Source organism: Quercus lobata, chromosome 2, assembly GCF_001633185.2.
Source record: "Quercus lobata isolate SW786 chromosome 2, ValleyOak3.0 Primary Assembly, whole genome shotgun sequence".
NCBI lineage: Eukaryota > Viridiplantae > Streptophyta > Magnoliopsida > Fagales > Fagaceae > Quercus > Quercus lobata.
Genome location: NC_044905.1, coordinates 74,913,365 through 74,924,341, shown reverse-complemented (window position 1 = coordinate 74,924,341; position 10,977 = coordinate 74,913,365). Strand labels below are relative to the sequence as shown.

At 33.6% G+C, this 10,977-nt stretch overlaps 1 pseudogene; it reads left to right on the top strand.

Annotated features, from left to right (window-relative positions):
• Window positions 1–8,191: 8,191 nt before the first annotated feature.
• On the top strand, window positions 8,192–10,021 carry LOC115970637 (annotated as a pseudogene).
• Window positions 10,022–10,977: the final 956 nt, after the last annotated feature.

Below are 10,977 nucleotides of genomic sequence, written 5' to 3'. Positions count from 1 at the left end.
TCTAAAATGAAGTCCTACATTACAAGGCAATTTAAGAGGTTCATGAAGAATGCCAATGGGAAGGGCTTCGACAAGGACCGTAAGCAAATCTAGTTCCTCACAGTTCAAGAGCTAAGATAAGGGGAAGAAGGATGCTAGGAACGGCAATCAATACATTGTTTTCTTAGGACCAAAGTGCTTTGGGTGTCAAAACTTCGGTCACATGAAACAAAAGTCCCCTATTTATCTCAAGACCATCAGAAAAAGCAAGGCACTTGCTGCAACCTTGAGTGACACCAAGCCTGAGGATGACTCTGATAATGAGGATGATGGAATCCTAAATACCTTCACTACTACCATAAATCCTACTGAGGGGATTGTTGAAGATTTGGATGAAGAAGAAGACTTGGTGGAGTCTAAGTTTGAAAAGATGGATGAGCAAGATGACATCCACACAGCCTATGCAAAGTTATACAAGGTTTCGAAAAAGCATGAGAAGCTGTATAAGTTAGCCACCAAAAAGCTCAGTGAAGTGGAGCATGAACGAGAAGAAATCTCGACAAAGTTTGATAAAGCCAATCAGATCATTGGAGCACTGAGATTTAAGAATAACTTATTGGCTGAGAAGACTAAGAAGCTTGAGGTAGAATTGTTCCAAGTCAAAGCTAAGCTAAAGAGGACTTTAAGTGCAAAGCTTGACGAGATGCTTAGTCTTCAAAAATTTGCTTCCGATCGAACCGGTTTAGGATATGATTTCTCTTCTCCTAGTATTGCTTCTTTTAGTACTACTACTTTTGTTCCTCTTGCTAATAATGTTGAATCTGAGAACAATGATATTAAAAATGAATTAACTAGTGAAAACATAGATAAGGGTAAATCTATCTTAGGAGCACTCTCTAAGCTTGATAAGAAAGAAAATAAAAACCCTAAGGCAAAAAAGGGTAAAAATCAAAAGTCTACACAGAAGAAGTAGCATCTCTGTCATCACTGTGGAGTAGCTAGACATACTCGACTTAATTGCTATAAGTGGTTAGCCACTCAACAGAGCAACAGCATGATCTCATCGGGAAACCTGAATTAGTTTCCATCCTACTTTGCTCCTCTTGGAGATCTTTTCAAAGCTCTCATGTTCCTTTCGAACTTGAACAATTTCAATTCTTTCCCTTCACCGCCGAATCAAGGGTTTGCTAAACAGAAAGGTTCTTCCAAGGCGTGGAAGGAAAAAGACTCCAAGTGATTTGGTCACTTTTTTTCTCTCTCCCTTTTTTTTTTTTTTTTGTTTTGTTTTGCATTACTTGTGTGTTTTGCTTTCGTGTTTTGAGTCATCTAGTTTTATGCATTGCTTTGTTTAACATGTTTTATTTATTTGTTTTTCAGTTTTGGTTTTTTTTTTTTTTCATATAAAAATAAAAAAAAAATTGAAAAAAAACTACAAAAATAGTGTGTTTGTGTACTTTTGTACTTGTGTACCTTAGATGGCCATTAAAACAAAATTTTCTAAAATTTGTATCTTTTGTAGTTTAGACGAGCATCTCTATGCACAACTAAGCAAGTAAGCTTTGTGGCTCGTATTTGTGATGAGTAAGGTCAATTAATCTCTTGTACTTGACACTTATATCACTCTTTTTGACGGGAATGACTAGAAAATCCTAAGAGAAAGACATAAATAACCATCTTACCACTGTTACCCGCCAATCATGAAATGACATTTGTATGCTTCAGCATAACAAAAGTGGAATGTCAAATGCTTAACATCATTGAGTATTTCTTTTCTATCTCTTATATGCCCATGCATAGTTTGCTAAAAAAAAATATGCAAAGAAAAATAAAAGCAAAAAGAATCAAAGTGTTTTATATATGATTGCAAACGTATATTCTAGAAGATGTGAGAGTTATAGGATGTATCTCAAAGGTGATAGTCCCCATCAAACAGTTATGATTGTGTGTGAGTTAAAGTGATTTTCTCATATCTCAGATCGTCATAATATGTAGACACTTATGCAATCTTTCGATATTTTTCACACACAACACGCAATATTCTTTGCTACTTTTGATACATGTGCAGGTACAATGTGATATTAGCCATCACAAGGAATACATGTGTTAATGTATGCTCACTAAACTGTCTTAACTTGTTTTTGAAATATAAAATTGGTTAGACTTATTTAGTGTGTGTGTGTTTTGTATCTATGTGCTTAACATTTTTCTTGTTGAAAGATGATTTTGAGAGCTTAAAATGTTGTTTGGATTTTTGGTTGTGTAGCATACTTGATTGCATTCATGTCTGTGTTTTTCTTATCTTGAAAAGCTGTTTTTAAGCAATCTTAAGAGCTGCTGGATACCTCTTGACAGCTAGGCTATCTATCGAGACCCTTCAGCTTCTTTTTATCTCATTCTTGATAGCTTTTCAATAGCTACTTCGATCCATCGAAAAACTTTCTGGATGCTCGATAGCTACCTTGATCCATCGAGATCCTTTAGTTGTGGACACCTCTCAATAGATTCTGGACAGCTCTTTGACAGCTTTTTCATGCGTTTTAAATCTCGACACCTCTTGATCTATTGAGCTCTATGACTTTGGATCTACGCGATTTCTATCTCATTTCTTCCCGATCTCTTTCGACAGAAAAGGTTCTCACTCTCTCCCAAAAACCTCAAACTCAATCTTTTCAACTTCCTCACTCTTTCTTCAGTCTCTTCCTTGCATTCTTCAGTTGGTATGATGCTTTCTCACTCTTTATCATACATTTCATGCATTTTTTACCTAACTTTTGGGGTTGTTGAACATTTTTGGGGTTTTTTAAAATTGATGAGTTTATCTCGAATCTTTGGGATGGGTATTTGTTTAAATGATTTAATATCATCAAGCATTGCATCTCATGAACATTTTAACTATATTTTCATGCATTATAGATGTGTGCTATATATGTTAAATTGTTGTGTGCTGTTAGGTTTGAATTGGACTAAGCCCATAATGTATTTAAGTTTGCATGTCACATGTTCATGCATTTTCATGCATACGTACCTTCAATTTTGTATATTCATCTATTTTGCCTTGTTGGTACTTTTCTGATTGTCTCTCTCTCTCTCTCTCTCTCTCTCTCTCTCTCTCTCTCTCTTTCTTGCGTTAGTTTGCACTATGGCACCCAAACGCAAATCCACTCCGTCCCAAAACCCTCTTCATTCTGGGGCATCCTCTTCTTCTTCTGACCCTACACCTTCTCATGTACGGTTCTGTGATGACAAAGCCCGAAAGGACTTTTTAGAGTGACAAGGCATTCATTCGGAACGCCAAGTCATCTTATTGGATTTTTTCGATACTAACCTACCCACTATCATTTACAGTAGGGGTTAGAGGTCACTATGTGACATCCCGGTCACTTGTCTCTCCGTGATCATATAGAAGTTTTACTCCAATATGCACGAATTCAACACTTTTGTACCTCATTTCTTCTCTCACGTTTGAGGTACGCGTATAGTAGTTACTCCGGATATTGTATTCGAGGTACTACACGTTTCTAGGGTAGCGCATCTTGACTACCCTGGCTGCGATCATCTGAGGACTATGTCCAAAGACAAACTCTCGTCTCTCTTCTGTAAGACAACTTCTATCGCTCCATCCACCTCCGCTTCTTCGTCTTCTGCGGGTGGAGTGACACTTGAGGCCTTCATGGCACAGCTTGTGAGCATGGATGCTTGCCTTGACACATTCAATGATAAGTTGTGTCTCCTTTCCCAAGTCTCCTCACTTCACGGTTATGAGTGCCATAGATGTAGTTACCATTCAACGGAGTAAGGCACAGCTCAGACCGAGACAACCCCGGACAGAGATGGCGACTCCTCCAGCTTCTACCTCTCTATCCACCTTCGCTCCTTTATCTTTTGCAGGTGGAGTGACACTTGAGGCTATCATGGCACAGCTTATGCACATGGATGCTCGTCTTAACACACTCAATGATGAGTTGTGTCAAGTGAACACCCGTGTTGGTCGTATCGCACAACGACAGGCTGTCATGGGTGGTTTCACTGTTGCTTCTTCTCCATCTCCATCGGTTCCGAGGATGAGAGTGACGACGGCTCCGGTAGTGATGATGCTGATGAGGACGATGGTGCTAGCTCGCCTAGTGATGATGAGATGTCTACTTGAGATACTTATCTTTTGTCACTCATGACAAAAATGAAAAGTAGTTTTGATATGAGAGTAGTCATATACATAAGGGAAGGATTAGCATAGGAGATTTTTGTGATAAGGGGAGTGTTTATGAGGGATGTAGTGATAAATTTTTGTATCTTTTCTTTTCTTTCTCTTTTAGATACATTGTTTTTGTACATCGGTTTTGTGACCACTTAGTGATAGCAAACCTTGTACTTATGTTGATATATATATATATATATATATATATATTGAGGTTGTTATTACTTTCTTTCACCTATCTTTACATGTGTTGTTTCTTTTCTCCCTTTATGCATATGATTCTTATATACTGTATGCAATCTATTATTTCTGTTTCACACTAAGATGCCGTGATGAGTTTTGTTTAAAGTGTTTCAGAAATACAGGTTGTCAAAGTCTTCTTTTCATAAACTCTCTTTTTGCAAAGTTTTCAAGAGTTTATGTTAAGATAGATTTTATTGTAATTCAACAAGTGAGTATGAGTTGAATGATTTATGACTTCTCTCATATGTTCATTTGTTTGTTGTGGTTTTGTCACGAATTGCCAAAGAGAGAGATTGTTAAGACATATGTGATTTAATGTTAAGAACATATGTCAAATTATAATTGGCTAATCCTTTGACAAAACACACTTTACTTGTAATTGGGTAGATCTAGGATGTGTTTAATGCTTCAAGGAACAAGGTTTCAGGAATAAGTGTTAAAGTCATGTAAGTCTGTCCAAGAAACAAGTGAAGAAGTGCTAGATTTTAAAACTCGACAACTAGTATCTATCGAGGTTTAAAAGTTGCTGAAACCCGATACTCGACAACTATCTCGACAGATAAGTTATCAATCGAGGTTTATGAAAAACAGATTTTCAACTCTGATTTTCATCCAATCTGTGTGTATATATTTGGACTTTCTTTTCTCACAACCCTAAACTTATATAAGGATTATGTTAAGGGCTGTCAAAGGTTGCGCGAGTGTGAAGCAAAGTTGTGTTCATGCAAATTGTGATCGAAGACAGAATTTGCCCTTGTTCATCATTCTCTTGAAGAAGTTGTTGTGTTTCTACATCGTAGGGTTTTGTAACCAAGGAACTTCGTGATCTTCATCATATTGATGAACTGAAGAACTTTGCAGCTAACATCTTCCTCAAGTTGGTGAGTAAGCCATGTACTGGGATCCGCGCATCAAATCGGTTAGTCATGTATTGGGAGCTGTGCATTGAAAATGAGAGATTATCACTACAAAACAAGTCCAATTGGGTATTGGGGTAAGGATTCAACTGTAGGTTGGTATAAGGTACTGTGATTCCTTTACTTGTAACCGCTTGTTGTGATAATAGTGAATTCTTAGGAGTGGTGACCTTAAAATCACCCAGTGGGGTTTTTGTCGTATAGGTTTTCCCTATTCGATAACAAAATCGCCGTGTCAATTTATTTTTTTCACTGCATTTAGTTAATTGGTGATTTATTTATACTACCACGCGTATTGCATGCTAATTGAATTAATTAATTAACTTGGCTAATTAATTTGTTAATTCATTATAAGGAGTCAATACATTCTTGGTCTATCACTCAAAAATAAAGATCAAGATCAAGAGAACCCACAATCTCATGATCCCTAATCTGACAAACCCTAATCCTTTAAATTGAAGACCCACAAAACCTATCCCATGATCAAACCCCAGCAACCCAAGATGGATCAAGTCGGTTCGTGTTAATCTCAACCGTGCCGATCTAGCTCGAGCGTTGAGGTTGCCTTTTCCAGTGAAGAAGAGCACTACAACTTTGGTGGTTTTGGTGAACTCGCTAGGTTTGGCGAAGGAGATTGGGTTTGTGAATGATTTGGAGACAAATTCTTCTCCACCACGCACTGCCGATTTGACCCCAATCTCTCTAATCTCAAAATCTCATCTCCGTTCAAAACCTTACACTTAAATATTGACCAACGACGAGCAGATCAAGAGGCTGATCTTCGAGGATTTGATCATGGAGGCCATGGGGACTTGATGTCGTGAAAACAATGGGAAAATTTTGGAGTCTTGCATGTGGGTGTTGTGAACATGGATCGGTGGTTGGGTCCGCCAATGATTTTGGTTTGGGTTGTGATCTAGGTTTCATTTGTGTTTGATCTCTATTTGTGATCTGGGTCTGTGTTTGTGTTTGATCTCTCTCTCTCTTTTTTTTTTTTTTTTTCTTTTTTTCATTTGTGTTTTGATCTGGGTTTAAGTTATTGGTTGTTGGGTTTGTGTTCTTGTAATCTGGGTTTGAGTTCTTCGTTGTTGGGTTTGATTGGGAAGAACACGAAGAACAAGTTGTAATGTTTTTATGAAAATTAATAATGATAAGTAATAATTTTTTTAATTAAATTAGATTTAAGGTTTTTTTTAAAAAAATTAATTTATTTTTTTAATATAAATTTTCTGACGTGGCTTTGTTTAAAAAAATTAAAATGCTAACGTGGTATTTAAAAAAGCCAAATAATTATTTTTAATAATATTTTAATAGCCATGTCAGCATTACGTCAGCAAGTAGGACACTCCGTTTGCCACATAGGAGGTTTATATTAGTGAGTTGGCGGCAGGAACCATTTTAAAAACGATTTTCTTTTTTTAGGGACTACGTTAGTAACAAAATCAATTTTAACCAAAATGGGAATTGACCTAAAATGTAGAAACCGAAAGTGTATTTTCGCCTTATTTATTTTTGTTATAATGTTATTTGTGTGAATGTATCCGTATATAGTATAAATATAATATAATTTAATAATTAGGAAATATAGATGGTTTGCTACATGTGTGTGTGTTGTTATTATGTTATAATTAAGGGTAAAATACTATTTTGGTTCCTAAACTTTACTAAAAGTTTGATTTTCATCCTTAATCTTTAAGAAGTTCATTTTCTGTCTCTAAACTATTGAAAATGTTTTATTTATGTCCGTAAATTTTACTAAAAATTTGTTTTTTTTTTCATCCCTAAAATATTAAAAATTTTCTTTTTTCATCCCTATTTTTGTCTCTAAACTATTGAAAAAATTCTTTACAAAGTTTAAGGATGAAAAAAAAAACTTTTTAAAATTTAAGGACCAAAATAATATTTTACCCTATAATTAATAACATTTTTTTTTTTATAAAGTTAGTGATTAAAAAATATAGTAAAGCTAGTGATTTTTCTAACATTTGATTGGTTAAGTAGACACATGTTGTATTATTTATATATGTATGGAATGGTATGGCTCTTTGGGTCAATAATTAATACAATGCACGTGGGTTAAGTTTTGTCATTCAGTTTAAAATATCTTTATAAAAACAATTAATGACAAATAAATAATGACAATTGCATAAAAATACAAATTAAATATTATACAAATTATACAAAATAAAATGATTACACCCACCCACATTGATAACAGATAATGAAAAGTCGTAATGATGTTAAAATATGAAAACTTGTGGAAATAAATAGTAAAATGTTATGTACTTGTGTGATTTTTTTTTTTTTTTTTTTTTTTTGCTTGTTAATAACTTGATATATTCAAGTTCTTTTTTTTTATTAAATTTTGTTTAATTTAAATATCTTAATGATTCACCTAAAAAGAAATCCTGGAATCGTCATTGAATAACTATTACATTTTTTATTATATATATTTTGTATGTTTAACAATATATATAATAACATTTTTCTTAATTATATTTTGTGATTAGTGATGATAATATTACGAATTTAAAGTAGAAGATACCTGAGTCACTATTACATTATTAGGTTTATTATAGCTATTACATTTATTGATTATATTGTCTAGCTAGGTTTAACAATATAATAAAAAATAATGTATTAATTATTTTTGTGATTGTGTCTCTATGTGGTTTATATAATAAATCTGTTGTAACCTAGTATTCTTCTAACAATTTTTTATTGTTCTCTTTTAACTGTCTCCCCATTATTTATATCCCCTGAAAGGTGTTAAAAAGTCACACAGCAGTCTTTAAGTATTTGCTTAGAGACTCGGACCATATCTTCATCTTAGAACCGCCTCTCCAGGCAAATAAACATGGGAGATAGGTTGCACCTGGCAATGGGAGTCATAGGTACTTTCTTCTTTGCTTGTTTTCACAGCTTCCGAGTAGTATTTATGGCCAAAAAGCTCACCTATACTAATCATTCTTGACTTCTGTTTGCATGCAGGAAATGCTGCTTCTTTGTTACCTTATACGGCTCCCATGTACTATTGTCAACGTGGCTAACTTAATCTTAGTCAATTCCAATTAGCAGTACTTGATGAATTTGAACCATTTGAATATATAACTTATATTTTTTTTTTTATCACGATTTCTTTATGTTTCCAGGTCAACTTTCGCAAGGGTCATAAGGAAGAAAATCACAGAGGAATTTTTCATGTCTTCCATACATCATTGCACTATTTAACTGCCTCCTTTGTACTTGGTATGGATTGCCCGTCGTTAGATACAGGTGGGAAAATTTCCTTGCAGTTACTATCAATGGTCTAGGGATTCTTCTTGAGTCCTCCTTCATTATCATATATTTTTGGTACGCTTCTGCTAGAGAAAAGGCAAGTTCCATACTTCACTATAATAGCAAAGTTTTGTCTGTTACAAACAAATATCATGATATTTTTAAATTTTTCATAATTGTTGAGATGACAGGTTCTGATTGTGAACAAAAGAAAAGTAGTATTAATGGTGCATGGTTTCAACAAAAATAGTATTGCATTAATCACAATTTGTCACTTTAATAATTTGTGAAATTTATTGTGTCCTTAACGAGATTATATAATTAATACTATTATTATTATTACTAGGGTGAACTATATATTTGGTTCCTAACTATTATATCATACTTCAATTTAGTTCCTAACATTTTAATTGTGTTAATTTGGTCTCTAACCTTTTAATGTTGTATCAATTTAGTTTCTATAATTATATCTTAGATAAAATTAAATTGCTGACACGGCAAACGGTCAAAATAAAATTTAAATTTATTGTCCTATCAACAGAAACTAATAATTTTTTGTTTTGATCATTAAATATGTCATCAATTTTCATACAAAAGATAATAATAAAGACTAAATTAACACCGTATTGAAAGGTTAATTAGGAATCAAATTGAAATATAGTATATAAGATAGAGACCAAATATATAGTTTACTCTTAATATTATTATTATTTCCATGCATGCATCCGTGATATGTAATAGTCAAGTTCGTCATTTGAACTGATTTGAACATGTAAGCATATTGAACTAATGCACTATTTAAAATTTCTGCAAGTTGTATATATTTTGTGACAAAACAAAAATAGGCTTTCTATGTTAAATTAGTGATTTCGTTTTATATTTATATTAAATTAGTGAATGAAGTCTGAGAGATATGCATGCCCACTTCATTCTAAATTCATATCTACTGTTAAATATTTCATTACTAGACATAAAATATGTTGTTACTAGCTACGTGTGACTTTATTTTATATTTGAAGAAGCAAGTGATACTTACAAAAAATGTGGAATTCATGCCATTGTATTTATCTGTGTTTTCATTCCTTGCAAGTACATTTTGGATGGCTTATGGACTACTAAGCCATGATCTATTTCTTGTGGTTTGTCTAAGCTCTAGTTATATTTGTTGTGAAACAACAACTTCTATCTCATAAAACTTACATACACTTGGATTTTCTAACTTGAATTTCTAAACTTTGGCAGGCCCCGAATCTGCTTGGTTGTCCTTTAGGCTTCATTCAACTCGTGCTCTACTTTAAGTACAAAAAAGGGGAAATTGTAGATCATGAAGAACAAAAAAATGGGATTTGGAAAAGGATGATGAGAAATCGAACAGTTGCAGCCTGTGATCAATGACAGTACGTACTAATGGAAAAAGTTGAAGAAATTAACTAAGTTCTGATCATAGGCTCCGTTTTATTTACTAGTTGTGTCCCAAAATTAAGATGGGTCCCTATAAATTGTATTTTAAGACAGTTCAGACATCGATCAATGCATGTATGTTATACGTGCATGCAAATTTATTGTCTTTAATCTTATGTAATGTTTTGTACTGTTTCGAGAGGTTTGTTTGTGAAAGGGAGATCTTTATTTTTAATTTTTATTACATGAATTCTGATCATTAAACTACGCATGCTACAAAATAAACTAAATTCACTGTTACGGTAAAATAATAATAAAAAAACAAAGTAACCATTTGAAAAATAAAAGCTAAAACTGAAACACCATTTTAATAAGCAAATTTAAAGAAAGATTTGCTCTTACATAAGCAGATCATAAAACCAACTGCTAATTTGCATAATTATCATTAGCATCATAACTAGACATGAGAATAATAAAATATTAATATATCCTATTTGGTGGAATATGAATGCTCGAACCTTTAAAGGGAGTGAGAGTTCGATTCAGGACCTGAAGCTTTCTTTCTTTCAAACTTTGTCCAAGTGGACAAATGTTTTAGAAGATGGGAGGGCACTTGTAATACAGCTAGTTGTTACTATTCTAATGCTCAGGTTTTAAATAAAAAATATTACCCTACCGATCCACATGGGTTAAACCTCTATGATGAGTTGGGAAAGGTTGAGTTTTTTAAACCCAATTATATATGATGATGGGTTGGATTGACTCGTGACAGTGGTATTTAGGCTATTTTGGTTTAGGAGTTTTCATCACTCTTGACAGTAGTAGTTTTGTATTTGATCTCACCAATTAAGTTCAAAATTACTTTTTACAAACAAAAAACCAAGGGAATTTCAGGGGCCAAATAAGGTGTGGAAGGAGTTGAGACAAAATGGGGAATTATATATGAGTTATGTGAGAACCAAA